Genomic DNA, 15738 nt, shown 5'->3' with positions numbered 1-15738 from the left:
ATATAAAATGAAGTATTGTTTTCTTGAGATCTTTAAAGTATGGCAGTGGAGCTTTAATAGGGATTGCATTAAAATTATATATTGCTTTGGGTAATATGGACATTTTGAGAATGTTCATTCTTCCCAGCCATGAGCATGGTATTGTTTTTCCATTTATTAACATCTTAAGAGATTTCTTTCCTTAGAATTTCATAGTTCTCTTTATAGAGATCTTTCATGCCCTTTCTTAGGTAAACTCCCAAATATTTCATCTTCTTTGGCACTACTGTGAATGGAGTAGAGTCCCTAACTTTTTTCAGCTTGACTATTGTTGTTATGTATAAAGGTTACAGATATATGAGAATTGATTTTGTAACCTAAGATGCTGCTCTATTCCTTGATCACTTCTAAGAGTTTTGTAGTAGAATCCCTGGTGTTTTCCAGATACACATCATATCATCTGTGAAGAGTGAAAGTTTGATCTCCTCTGACACTATACAGATACCCTTGTTCCCTTTTCTTGCCTAATTGTTATGGCTAAGACATCATTACAATGTTAAAAAGCAGGGGAGACAATGGGCAACCTTGTTTAGTTCTTGATCTGAGTGGAAATTATTTCAATTTAACTCCATTCAATACAACATTGGCTGTGGGTTTGCTGTAGATGGCCTCTATCAGTTTAAGAAATATCCCTTCTATACCAATTTTCTTAAGTGTTCTGATCATGAAAGGATGCTGGATATTATTAAAAGCTTTTTCTGCATCAATTGAGAGAATCATATGGTCTTTGTTTTTTAATTTGTTTATGTGAGAAATTATATTTATAGATTTATATATATTGAAGCAGCCTTGAGACCCTGGGATAATATCCATTTGGTCATGGTGTATAATTTGTTTGATGTGTTGCTGGATTCTGTTTGTTAGGATCTTGTTGAATATTTTTGCATCAATATTCATTAGTGATATTGGTCTATAATTTTCTTTTCTTGTTGGGTATTTTCCTGGTTTGGTGATCAAGGTGATGTTTGTTTCATATACTGTGTTGGGCAGTATTCCTTATTTTTCTATATGTTGGAAGAGGTTGAGTAATAGAAGTACTAGTTTCTCTTTAAAGATTTGGTAGAATTCTGATGTGAAGCCATCTGGTCTTGGGCTTTTCTTTTTAGGGAGATTTTGTATAGTTGATGCTACTTCAGAACTTGATATAGGCCTGTTCAACATTTCCACTTCATTTTGGCAAAGTCTAGGAAGGTAGCATGCTGACAAGTATTGGTCTATTTCCTTCAGATTTTCATATTTGTGAGAATAGAGTTTCTTGTAATATTCATTAAGGAATTTTTGACTTTCTGAGGGGTCTGTTGTTATTTCATCTTTACCAATTCTGATTAATGAAATTAGAGATTTTACTCTTTTTTTCCTGGTTAGGTTAGCCGAAGGTTTATGTATTTTATTCACCTCTTCAAAAAACCAACTTTTTGATTTATTAATCTATTGCATAATCCTTTTGCTTTGAATTTCATTTAATTCTGATCTAATTTTTATTATTTCTTTTCTTCTGTTGAGTGTAGGATTGGAATGTTCTTCCGTTTCCAGTTGCTTGAGATGTCCTATTAACTTATTAACTTCCTCTCTTTCCATTCTCTTGAGGAAGGCTTGCAGTACTATGAATTTCCATCTTAGGATTGCCTTTGCAGTATCTCAGAGGTTCTGGAAACTCATGTCTTCATTATCATTTTGTTCCAAAAATTTGGTAATTTCCTTCTTAAGCTCATCTATGACCCAGCTATCATTCAGCATAAGTTTATTTAGTTTTCATGTTTTTGTATGAGTATGCAGGTTCCTGTTGCTACTGAGTTCAACTTTTATTCCATGAGGGTCTGAGAAGATGCAAGGTTAATTTCTATTGTTTTAAATTTGCTGAGGTTAGACTCATGCCCTAAGATCTGATTAATTTTGGAGGATGTTCCATGGGCTGATGAGAAGAATATGTATTCAATTTTGTTAGGATGAAATGTTCCTTAGATGTGTGTGTTAAATCCAATTGTTGACTGGTTAAGTTTAAGTCTAAAATTTCTTTTGCTTAGTTTCCTATTGGAGGATCTATCCAACACTGCCAAAGGAGTGTTAAAATCTCCAACTATTATGCTGGTGGAGGAAATCAAGTTGTTCATGTCTGTTAGAGTCTCTCTTATAAACAGGTGCATTCTGTTTGCGTGCATAAATGTTAATAATTGAGATCTCATCATATCAAGTGTTACCCTTAACAAGTATGAAGTGACCATCCTTATCTTTCATTACAGTTTTTGGTTTAAAGCCTATTGTATCTGCAAATAAAATTACAATATCTGCTTTTTTCTGATTTCTATTTGCCTGAAATATAGATGACCATCCCTTCACCCTGAGTCTATATTTATCTTTTAAGGTAAGATGAGATTCTTATATGCATCAGATATCTGGCTTGAGATTTTGTATCCAGTCAGCCAACCTGTGTCTTTTTAGAGGATAATAAGCTATTCACATTAATTGAGAATATTGATAAGCCTGGTAGAATTTTGGGTGTTGTGTTTTTCGACAGTCCATTAGATATTTTTAATTATTTCACCACTGTGGAAGCTGGAATTTGATCAAAAATTTCCCAGTGAGTTTACTTTGGTGGTGGAAGATTGCACTGGTTATTATGGAGGATAGGTCTGAGTATATCCTGGAGAGCTGGTTTAGTTATGGCAAATTTCTTCAACATGTGAATGTTAGTAAAGTATTTGATTTCTCCATTGTAAATGAAACTTGGTTTAGCTAATACAGGATCCTGGGTTGAAAATTATTTTATTTTAGGGGACTAAAAGTTGACGATCATCCTCTTTTAGCTTGAAAGGTTTCAGCAGAGAGATCTGCAATCATTCTAATATTTGTCCCCTTATAGGTTATGGTTTTCTTACATGTGGCTGCTTTCAGAATTTTCTCCTTCATATTAACTTTGGTGAAGTTAATTATAATGTATCTGGGAGATGCCTTATTTGGGTTGAGTTGTGCTGGGGTTCTGAAACTGTTTGCTATCTGAATTTCAGAATGTCTTGGCATTTCTGGGGAGTTCTCCTTGATTATCTCATGGAGTAGAGCATCTGGGCCTTTTGAAGCCACCTCATCAACTTTCAGAATTCCTTTAAGGTGAACATTAGTTTTTTCTTTTTTAATTATCCCAGAGCTCTCTGGGAGAATGATCTGTTTTTGCACTCCATTTCTCTTCCTCTTTAAGAGTTTGGGAGCATCCAAAAGCTTTTTCTTCAATGTTAGAAATCCTTTCTTCTGCCTTCTCCATTCTGCTGCTGAGATATTCTACTATATTTCTCAGATCTTTGAGGGCTGCAAATTCTTGTCTCAATGTGTCAAAATTTTTGGTGATTTTGTTTTTGAATTCATTGAATTATTGTGACAATATTTGAAATGCTCCTTGAATTTCTAATTCCAACTTACATCCATTCTATTAATCTTATTTGCAATCCAAATTCTGAATTTGATTTCTGACATCTCAGCCATTTTTTATAAATGGGATCTTCTGGTGTGTCTGCCATGTCATTCCTTGGGGGAGTTGATCTACTCTAATTATTCATGTTGCTGGAGTTTTCCCCCTGATTCCACCCCATGATGATTTTGCACCATTTAGCTAGATGAGCAGGTAAGGTGAAGATTGTGTTAGGGGCTCCTGGAGTAGGAATTAACCAGTTCTTTGCCCAAGAGCTGAAACTGGTATCTGTAACTTTCCCCCTAGAGCTTTACAAAGATCCCATACAGTGCTAAGGCCTGAGACACTGGGAACCTGCTTGGTATGGTGGGGCTAAGTGGCTCTGTCTTGTTGTTAGCTGGTCTCTGTCTAATCCTAGTGAATTAGTAACTCTGGGTTGAAGTCTCAGCTGTGGAGAAATACTAGCAACTAATTCACCCCACCCACCATGGGCAACAACTAGAAAAGGAATATGGAACTTTCTCACAACCACAAACCCAGGGTACCACTTTGGATAGTCATCAGTTGATTGGCCCAGGTAGAGAGTTTCAAATCAATTGTATCAGTCACAACCCAGCCTCAAGTGGGAGAGTTCAAAAGGTCTTGACCAACTAGATAGCAGGGGGTTTGTTGGCAGCACAAGTATAACTCACTCCAGTGCTCCATGGAGTCAGAAGGACCCCCCCCAGGAAATGAATTAGGCTGGGAAGGTTGATGCCTTCTTCCCTACCTTACACCTCTGTCAGACCCAGTCACTGGTAACCCCACAGAGCTGTGATCCAGTTCCCTCCAATGAGCAGATGCTCTAGTGGTTACCACCTGCTTGAATCATAGGGAGATCTGTCTCCTGGGCCAGACCACCACACTCTCCCACTAGCCAGCAGGGGGAGCTGAAGCCTGACAACCTTGGCTGCTTAATGGAAGCTGGGGCGGTTCACTCAGTTTCAGCCTCACCCCAGATTCATGTTGCTGCCACTTATTTTCTTGCAGAATTTGCATTTCTGTCCTGGGTATATTCCCCTGTGGGCCAGGCACTGTTTGAGTTCCTGGAAACTGCAACTAAGCCCCACCCTGTGCCCCTGCTATTGCACCAGTCCTCATGGAGCTTGCATCTCTGTCTCTGCTGAACTCTGTGTTGGGGCAAGCAGTTAAAGAGCACATTCAGCTCTTAGTTCCTGCCTCTCCCTGGGCTCGTGCTCGCACTCAGCTCTCAGTTTCTGCTTCTCCCTGAGCTGGTGCTATTGCCCACCTGCTCTTGTCTCAGCTATGTTCCCTTTGGGGCCGGGTGCTTCTTAGACTCACTAAAGCAGCACTTCTGACTCAGCCTGGCCCTGGGAGTATGCCATTTCTGCACTGCACGCACTTATTCTAGTCTCTGTCCCTGCCAAAGTCTACCTAGGCAGGTACTGCCTTAGGCATAACCTTTACTCACGGGGCCTACATTTCCAGCTGAGATCTGTTCCACCAGTGGCTGCCACCAAAGAAGATGCCCAGCTTCCTCTGGTTGCCAAGAAAAGCAGGGAGTGTCTTTCCAGAATATCTCCAGGGGAGTGAGCCTTATTGTTCCTGCCAATGCAGCTTCTGCTCTGTGCCACAGGGCACCGCTTTTCCCTCTTCCATATGGCAACCTCGTTCCACATCCTTGCTTTACCCCCATGCCACAGAATCAACATAGATCTGCAACAGCTCATGCCTTGTCCACACCTTTTGAGAAAAATGCCCAAGACTCTGAAGTCCTTGGGGCACAGACTTCCAGATCTCAGGGTGAGAGTGGAGGGGAGTGCTGGGAGTTTGGAATTGCAGGTAAAGAATATATACAGGTTTATGCCCAGTGGAAGAGTACCTGGCACACTAGTGGGTACTGTCTAAGAAGGAGTTCTGGTTTTTAGAGAGGCTTTCCCATGGGATAAAATAGGAGTTCAAAACTCTTCTTGCTTATTTATAGAAAGAATACTGCAAGCCATTCTCATGGGGGAGGGGACTCGCATCTTCTTGGTGATGGATTTTGTACCTATTGTTTGTTTCCTTGGGGTTGCAGCTCGTCTTAGCAGAGTTTATGTGTGTTCTTCAACCTTCTCTCTTGGCTCAGCTCCAAACCATCAGCTTACTTGCTAAACTTCTGTTTTTTAACTCTCCTTCTGGATGGGAGCTTCTGTGGAAAGTGGGCTCAAGTCGGCCATCTTGCCTCCTCCCCCTTCAACATTCCATCTTAAGACAATGAGATAGCCATGAAGTCTTTGATAAAAAGAAGAGGAAAGTTAATCATAACAAAGACCAACAATGGAGAGGGAAGTGTCTTCCCTGGTATTCCTCAGTCATTTATGACTTTCTACAAAACAATGCAGATAAAGAAGACAGCTTAATGTATTATCAGAGAAAAAAAGATTACAGCTGTCTTTTATGTAATTCAAGCTCCATAATAACATTTATTTAAGGCTCAAAATAATTTAAAGTTCCAACAGCTTAAATTTTGAATTATTTATTTTCATATAAGGAAACATTGCTGCTTCTCTGCAAACTTAGTTTTGGAAGCAGATGACATGAAAATGAAGACTCTTTTTGGACCTGCTGAAACCTAACTGGACCTTTTTTAATGTTAAATAATGTTGGCAATTTAAAAAACCTGTGTGTTCAATATACCTTACACAAGTAGGGTTGATTTTGTAAGTCTTTACTTTCTATTAGATTAAAAAAAAAGAAAAAGAAAAACATGATGAAAGAATAATTTTTTAGAGACATTCTTTTAATATTATATTTACCAGCCTCTTGCAATGGTCGAGACCCCATGCTAATGAGTTTTGCATAACTGGTAGGCAAGTAAAAAATAAGCTCCAAATCTAAATGGCATATTTCACTAGAGTGTTATTTTCTCTTATAAAAAATGCCTGTCATTGGTCTAGGGGAGGGTCTGGCCCAGTTCTCTTCACTTCTGGGCCAAGACCAGAAGCTACCACTTGCATTTACCTTGAAAGAAGGAAAGAGCATTCTGGGGAGTTTTCACAGGCAATTAAATGCTCCAGACTGAAATTGACACAAGTCACTCTTGTTCATAAGCAATTGGCTAGAACTAATCATTTTTTCCCACCCAAACATAAAGTAAGGCAATGCAATCCTGTGCTGTGAGTAGGAAACAGAAACTGAAAATATTTGGTAAATACCACTAACAGCAGTCAAAATGATTTAATTCTCATACATTTATGAGTTACAAAGTTGTAACTTTTGGCCAAGCTCAAAAGTGGTGGTTCTGAGATTTGGACCCTGACCTACTGAATTCAAACAAAAGCCTTTTTTGGTTATAATATAATGCTATAATGTATTTCTAAATTTTTTTCTCACATCTGAGCTTTTCTATGAAATCCAAATTAACACTCTAATAAAAACAGAAAGGAAATTAAGGAAAGAGAAACAGTGAAAAATGAGTAAACTTATAAGAAAAATGAAATTCTACATGCACATGTATTAGTAATTGATCTCTTCTTTGAGATTTGAGTTGGCTATTTTTCAAGTTATAAATGCTTTTAATACAATCAATATTTTGAATACAACATATTTCAATTTTAAGAATTTCTACATTTTTCCCCCCAAAACCACACCCTGTGTGTCACAGTATTCCATGATTATATCACTTGGCTCTCTGAAGTATTACTTTCAAATGAGATCATACCAGCTTTCATGAGCAGAGGCAAGTAGGAACAGTGTACAAATGAGATCTCTGAGGAAAATCTAGAGACTGTAAGAAAATTCTCTCAGGGACTCAATAAATAACATTTGGAAGTGATTAAATAATAACAGAAATGTCTCAACCTTAGCAATCTTAAAATTCAGCATCATAATACTTATTGTGGATGAAATTAAACCAAAATTCTGGATTATAGCAATCTTTGTGTCCACTCTTACTTGTAAAAGCTGTAAAAGCTTCAGGAACTAACTAGATTTCAAAATTGCAACAGAATATAATCATTTTGGTTTGCACTAATTTCCTTAAACATTATAGAGGCTATTTTTTTTCCTTCAGGATTTTCTCCCTTTCATGTTTGCTAACAAAGTATTCCTTTGTTTCCCCCTCAATATACAAGTGAATAAAGAACTAGACCATATGCAAATACCCAATCTACACTGCAATTTGCTCATATGATTAAATTATGTAATACAAATGTGTCAATTAAGGAAATTTTACATGAGCACAGTTTTTTAGTCATACTTTACAAAGGCATTTAGATTTGCCCTCAAAATTGCCTGAATATGATCATGGAAAAGTAGAGTTCTGCTCAAAATCAGAAGACCTTTATAAAATTATAGTGGTATAAGTATTGGCTATCATGGATAATGTAGTGAGTTCTAAAATCTTAGGCTTTTAAGCAGAGATTTAAACAGCCCATAAAGTACTGGAGCAGGGATCATGACAGTAAATACCAGATGACATGTAAGTTTAGAGAACTTCTTAGCACTTCTCATGGTTTAGCAGTCCAGCCAGAAATGACCTAACCAATTTCAGTAAATTCTAGGAGCAAAAGTATAGGAGAGGTTACCTCAAGAGGTAGTGTCAGTCTACATTAGCTCTAAAAAATGGTAAAACAACAATGTCAGAAATGGGGTTTCAAACACTCTGAGTCCCTGTAGTAGAAGAACAACAACAAAAAAGGTGACCAAATTTAAGTATGTGAGGATCAGGGAAGGAGAGGTCATATTAAATGAGAAAAGGCAGGATGTGGGGAAGAAAACAGATCTCTGAAGTTGGGAAAAGGGACATCCTACTGTCAGGTTATACTCTTGTTACAGGCAAGAGCTTTCTGAAGAATAATGAATGAAAGATTAAAAATTCCTTTTCAAAGACTGAGCTCATACCTGCTCCCTAGAGATGGGAGTAAGGGTCTTAGCTGTTATGTTGGCAACTTTGAATATCTCAGGCACTGAGAGAGCACCCTCCTGGGCCTAAATGCTCAAATCAAGTCCATTAAATACTTAAGTTTCAAAAGCTGGCTACGTTTTATCTACCCTCTAAATGCATGGATTTTAGTTGTAGCTTGACAAAGTTCAATAAATAGTTCCTGGGGAGGGTATGCAGACATACAAAATACATAAATGTATTGTTATTATTGACAATTTAAAGTACCTAAGTACCTCTCAAGTAAATACTCTGGCATTTTAAAAACAGCTTGCTTAAGAAAAAAAAAATGTTTGCATTATTTTAAGTCAAGAAGAAAGAGATTCATAAGGGCTTTAAATCTAGGGAAAAACATTCTAGCAGAAGATCAAAGAAAATCCCAGTCTATTATTCATAAATTACATAATGCCTTTCTTTTCAATGATAAAGTCCTTAGTACAAAGGACAGAATATAATGTATGTACAGTGAGCAATTTACACATCACTTTAACCAATCCACTTCTATCTGACACATTTATCAGTGTCAGCAATTGTATAATAGGTTACAGAGCAAGCAGAAGAAGACTTACCTTGTAAATATACTGAACCATATATAGGTAAATTGGAAAATTTAATTTGAATTGATAAAAATGCCTCTGGTAAGCCCCATTTCTGTCTCTGCCCCTCAATCTACCCCCTCTCTCCCTTCCCTCTTCTTCTTCTCCCCTGTCCTCTCTCTCACACTCCCTCCCCCTTCTCCCTCTCCCTATCTTTCCTTCCTTCTCTCATTCCTCTAAATGACTGGGCTTTGACAAGGACATGCTGGAGGAAATGTGTAAGTAGGTGGACTGGAATGTAAGAATACTATTCATAAGTGCTAGGAATCTCATTATTATTCTGCATTTCTCTGTGTGGTATGCCAGGACTTGAGATCTAATAACTACAGCAGTAGTTTAGTTTTTAGTTTTTGTAATTCTGAAATCCTTTTCTAACTTGCTAGACATCAGGGACATCTGTTTTTGTGTTCACATTGTCAAACATTCTGACAATCTGGTGCTAAAGACAATCTATCAGTACAACACAGACACTACACTTAAGTGAGAAATCAAGCCAAAGAAATCATCACCAGAAAGAAGGCTCCAAATGTACAGTTTATGTTTTATAATATTATCTAATAGGTCAAGCAAAGTTGTAGAGTTATTTCCAGTTTCTGTTTCTACAGGTTATTTTATCCTCCTCACAAATACCTCTTAATCTTTTATTCATTATCCCCATATACTTGTGAACATTCAACCTCTGTTACAGTGTTTGAAAATCACAATGACCTTATAAGATCAGAAAGATTTATCAACCTGTATATTGTATATATTGACATATAAACATCAATTATTTAGTACTTTTGTCTCAAAGGTGTCATTTGCTCAATCCTCAAGTTGAGTACAGTCTGGTTCAGTCATAGCAAGTTTGAAACTTAAAATAACATTTAGAACAATAGAAAAGTAATGGAAGTTGTCATTGTTGCATTTTTCTCTTTCTAAGAGAAGTATCTTCTTCCTTTTGTATCATACGGAGTTCACACACCTGAAAATCAAGCAGGACACTGGTAATTAAAAATGCCTTTGACACCCAATTGGAGCACATTCAGACAGGGAATTTATTGCCTTTCTTACTTCTAAGTAAGTAGAATAGCTAAAGTAAATATCATACATGTGAAAATATGGTAACTATATCATACAGAAATGTACATGTTCATTTGTTGCTTCTAAGAAGAGAAAGTGAATAAAAAAAAATCCATTCACAGTCACTTATCTGGCAGGCATTTAACAATTGTTTAGCTCAGAATTTCTATACTCTGGTTCAGTGAAGCTTGAAATCACAGTATTATTTCTCATTTTGTTCATATGTTATCTGTATGCTTGAATGTACTGCTAAATAGATTTGAATGTGAACTATCAGTACTAAGTAGAAAGTTTATTTTGCATGATTAGTGCATCTTTTAAGTAAATATTCTGGGTTGGGCTAGAGAATTGTATAGAGCATATTATACTATTATGTCATACGACTTTGTTCAGGGTTTCTGAGACTTAAGGAAAGCTCCAAAAGAAAATACATTTTCATTCATAGTACATTACATTCCTTAATTAACAACAACAACAAAAATACATACCTTCTACAATTTTAAAATATTGCTCCTTAGGCAAGACCCCATTTAAAAGAGGTCACATGTTGGAAATTTAACTTCAAAGTACCATGTGCTGAGGTCTTGTTTCTGTGTGCTCACTGATGACACTGCCAGTCACAAAGTCACTAATAAGCTACAAAGCTGCAGCAGCTCAAAGGTACAAGATTATAATTTGGGTGGTTACCCTACCTTCCTTCTTCCTAAGTTAGGTATCCTCCAATGTATCACCTGATTGAATACGAACTAATAAAACAGACTCAAAATCAAAGCAACAACTCAGGTAAATTGGAAGAGCAAAGGGGGAATAATAGCTTAATACTAAGTAGTTTAGAGAATTACAGAATTGTAAGCTAGACAACATCTTGAAAATGATTTTATTTAGTCTTCTAATTTTATTAATTAGAAATTTAGGTCTCATATACTGAACAAGCTAATGAAATACAAAAACAAGGTTTAGTTGAATAAGAGAAGTTGTTGAAGCATGACAAAATAATAAAGCACCCTCAGAGAAGATAACCAAGAATTTAAAACATACCGTCCAAAGACATGTAAGAAATTAGGGCTTGACCTAGACTCAGATACATGTAGAAAGGACCAAGGTAGCATCCGGTAAATGACAACATAAGCACAAAAGTTCTGAAGACAGGTAGATGTGGCTCCAAATGAACCAACTCAAGGGGTAACGACTCAACTCAATGGATAAAAATATAAGACATATGGATAAACCTATTTCTTAAAAACTATGTGATACATTCAAACTCTTACCAACTAGATTAAGTTGTAGGGCAAATATTCTGTTTCAAGAGAGATTTGAAAAACTAAGTGGTTTCAAATTGGTAGCCCAGCTGTACCAGCACAGAGAAAGCTGCATGATGTTGGAAATTTAAGTTTCCAGGAATTGTGTCAATCCTAGTGATCACATTGTTCTATTTTAATTTGATTTTAACTTGTCAGTTCTGCGTTTGTACTGTTGTATTTGTGACACATGTACTTTCATTTAAATACTAACATTTTAAAAAGCAGAAAATACTACATTAAAACCAGATATTTAGCTTTTCTTTATTCACTCTCATGTCTTAAGACCAAGGACCAGATATAACTTTAGTATCTCACTTGAGCTATTGGTTTTATTGCCTCTGACATAGTAAATACATTTCTGTTACCCATGTTGCAACAGTAGGCTTTTATGTTTCTGTATCTCAGTTTATACTTGGTAGCGATAAACAGTAACCTCGTAAAATATATTCTAATTATTATTTAATTACATTCCTACTTTGAAAGATATTTATTCCCACCAATGTATATTATTAATTGTTTTGGGCTTTTCTAAATCAGTGATGATGATATCTTGAAAAAATGCTTCAAATTTCCCCTCCCCCTGTGGAAGCTTTTTTGTAGCTCCATAGTGCTATCTCAGTGTGAGTCACTTTGGCTAATGGTATGTGGGGACGCTGGCCACATGCAAAGGCATGACAAAGCATGTGAACATTGCTGTTTTTTCACCTTTGAATCTCTGCTAATGCCAGGAGAACATGACCTGTGGCTTGTTGGAGGATGAAATGTGTGAATCACAGCTGAGTTGTACTAGTTGTTTTGATCACAGTCATCCGCATTTAGCCCAAAGCCAAACAATCACTGAACCTGTGGCTGTGTCCAGCCCACTCCAGAACAGGAGAATTGCCCAGCTAAGCCCAAATAACAGAGCCTACCTGTGGACGTATGAGTTTATTGAAAGCTTATTTACTCCACTGAATTTGAGGTGATTTTTTTTTTTTAGCAGCACTATTGGAATGAATGACTATAATAGAAATGTTTATGCAAAAGTCCAGCACTTATATAACAAAACTTAGAACACATGGGATTGGTTTTGAAATCAGGCATCATGGGGGCAAAGGAACTGTGGAGAGAAGCAAGAAGCCTGGCAAGAAAGTTGTCATGATGGATGGAAAAATGCCAACTCATATTTTGTAGAAGCAAAACATTGGCAAAATTGTTAACTGTGCTAACTTAAAAACTAAACATCCTCTAATGAAATTTTGAATTTTGGAAAAGAGATTTCCAAGCAAAAATTTGATAGCACTTGCTAGGTTGGTTTTTTCCTATGTATGGATTTGTACTACATGGACGTGAGTTTAAAATTTAAAAAATTAAAAAAGAGAAAAAGAAAAAATGAAATGGCCAGTTTGCAAGCCAAGCTAAAGGGAATTATAGGCACTAGATCTTGCTAGCTTGTGAAATAATACTGTCCCTTATCCAATCTGTTCAATCCATGGAAAGACTCAAAGTAAGACATGTGTTCGGGGTAGAGATCAAAGCAAAGTATAACTGTGAGTCTCTCTAAATGTTTACATCCATGCCTAACAAACAGTCACTGGACAAAGCAACTTCTTGGTTTTTTTGCAGTTTTTGGCCGGGGCTGGGCTTGAATCCCCCACACGTGGTATATGGGGCTGGCACCCTACTCCTTGAGCCACAGGTGCTGCCCCAAAGATGTGTGGGCCCACAGAACTTTGATTCCAAAATTTCAGTAGTCTTGAGAAAGGTATTTCACAAATAAAACTATAGGTGTGGTTCTGTACATAGACTGACCCAAAGAGTAATTTTTAGAAACTTACATAATTTTTAATTAATAAACTTTATTTTTAGAGCACATTTATGTTCCCAATAAAACTGAGTAGAAATAGAGTTCCTATTTTCCCCTGTCCCCTCCCAGGCACAACCTCTCCTGCTATCAATATTTCTCACCAGAGTGGTGCATTTGTAACAATTGATAAACCTATACTGACACATTATTATCATCCAAAGTTCATAGTTTATCTTAAGGTTCATTCTTGGTGTTGTATATGCTATGGATTTTGACGAATGTGTAGTGACACGTATCTACCACTGTAATTTTGTTCACATAGTTCCATTGTCCTAAAAATACTCTTCTGTTAAGCATCTTTTTGTCTCTCTGTCCCACAATTCCTGACAATAATAATCAGTTTTCTTTTTTAACTGCCTTCATAGTTTTGCCTTTTCCAGAATGCCATATAGTTGGAATCTTATAACATGTAGCCTTTTCAGAGGGATTTTTTTACTTAGTATATGCATTTAGGTTTCCCCCATTTTATCAAGGCTTGATAACTTATTTCCTTTCAGTGCTGAATAATGTTCCATTGTCTGGTTGTACTACAATTTATTTATCTATTTACAGAAAAGCATCTCTGTTGCTTCCAAATTTTGGCCATTATAAATAAAGGTGATAGAAATGTCCATATGCACATTGTTAAATGAACAAGAATTTTTGAGTAATCTGAATAAATACTCAGGAGCATGATTGAGTACTGGAGCATATGCTGGGAGTATGTTTAGTTTTGTGAGATACTGTCAAACTCTCTTCCAAAATGACTGCACCATTTTGCATTTCAGCCAGCAATGAATAGAAAGTTTCTGCTGCTCCACATTTTTGATAACATTTGGTGTTGCCACTGTTTTAGATTTTGGCCCTTTTAATAGGTGAGTAGTAATATCTCATTGTTGTTTTAATTTGCAGTTCCCCAATGATCTATGAACTTGAATATTTTTTCCTATGCTCACATGCCATCTGTATATTTTCCTTGGTGAGGTGTATAACTTATTTGGTTATACACCTTTTATTCTTTATTCTTTATTCTTTTATCAGATGAATCTTTTGAAAATATTTTCTCCTGTGAAATATTTGAGTCTATGAAATTGTCTTCTGCAGAGATGATTTTTTTATCTGAATGAAGTTCAGTTTATCAATTTTTTTCATTTATAGATTGTGCCTTATTGTTGCATCTAAAAAGTCATTGTCATACAGAAGGTCATGCAGATTTTCTCCTTTGTTATCTTCTATGTTATCTATGTTATGATCACAGCATCATTTGTTGAAAAACTATTGAAATATTGTCTTTGCTCCATTGTATTACATTTGTTCCCTTGTCAAAGTTCAGTTAGTTATTTTGATATGGCTTCTATCTGGCCTCTCTATTGTGTTCCATAGATTCATTTTTTAATTCTTTATCCGATACCTTACTGTCTTGATTGTTGTGGGTTATAGATCTTGAAGGGAAATAGTGTTTTCCAATCTTTGTCCTTCTCTTTTGAATATTGTATTGGCTATTCTGGGTGTTATGCCCTCTATATAGACTTTAGTAATAGTTTGTCAATATCCACAAGATAACTTTCTGAGATTCTCATTTGAATTGCCTTGAATCTGTATATCATGTTGGGAAGAACTGTCATATAAAATGTAGGGGGTCTTGGTGGATTTTTTATCATTAACTAGTTTTCATTTTAGTTTGATGAGCATTTTTTATCATGAATGAATGTTGAATATTGTCAAATTATTTTTCTGCATCTATTGATATAATGATATGATTTTCTTCTTTAACTTATTGATATAATGGATTATATTAATTAATTTTCCAATGCTGAACCAGGCTTATTCCTGTTGTACATAATTTTTCCATATTGACTTCAATTTACTAGTATTTTGAGGAATATTTTTGCATTTATGTTTATGAGAAATATTGATCTTTGGTATTTTTTTCTTTAATAGTTTTATCTAGTTTTGGAATTAGGGTAACATCTACCAAATGGAATGAGTTAGTAAATATTCCCTCTGCTTCTATCCTTTGAAATATATTGCAGAGAATTGGCATAATTTTCTCCTAAAATGTTTGGGAAAATTCACCAGTGAACTCATCTGGACCTTATGCTTTCTGTTTGGAAGGTAATTAATAACTGGTTCAATTTCTTTAATAGATAAAGGCCTATTTCAATTATCTATTTATTTTTGTGTGAGTTTTGGCAGATATTGTCTGTTGAAGAATTGGCCCATTTCTTCTAACTTATCAAATTTGTGGGCATAGAGCTATTCATAGCATTCTTTTACTATTCTTTTAGTGTTCTGAAGATCCATAATGAGATCCCTTATTTTATTTCTGATATTGTTTTGGTTACCTTCCTTTTATCTTAGTTAACTTAAATAGAACCTTGCAAGTTTTAGTGATCTTTTAAAAAAACTGGGTCTTGGTTTTGTTATTATTATTTTTTTTTTGCTAATTTCTTATTTTCAATTTCAGTGATTTCTGCTCTAATTTTTTTATTACTCTTGTTTTTTATTCTTTTGCTTACATTAGATTTAATTTGCTTTTCTCTTTATGTTTCCTACTATGGAATCTTAGATTAATAATTTTAGATTTTCTT

This window comes from Otolemur garnettii, unplaced genomic scaffold (genome assembly GCF_000181295.1).
Source record: "Otolemur garnettii isolate 467f Iridium unplaced genomic scaffold, OtoGar3 scaffold00080, whole genome shotgun sequence".
Taxonomy (NCBI): Eukaryota; Metazoa; Chordata; class Mammalia; order Primates; family Galagidae; genus Otolemur; species Otolemur garnettii.
Note: the sequence above shows the minus strand (reverse complement) of the source record.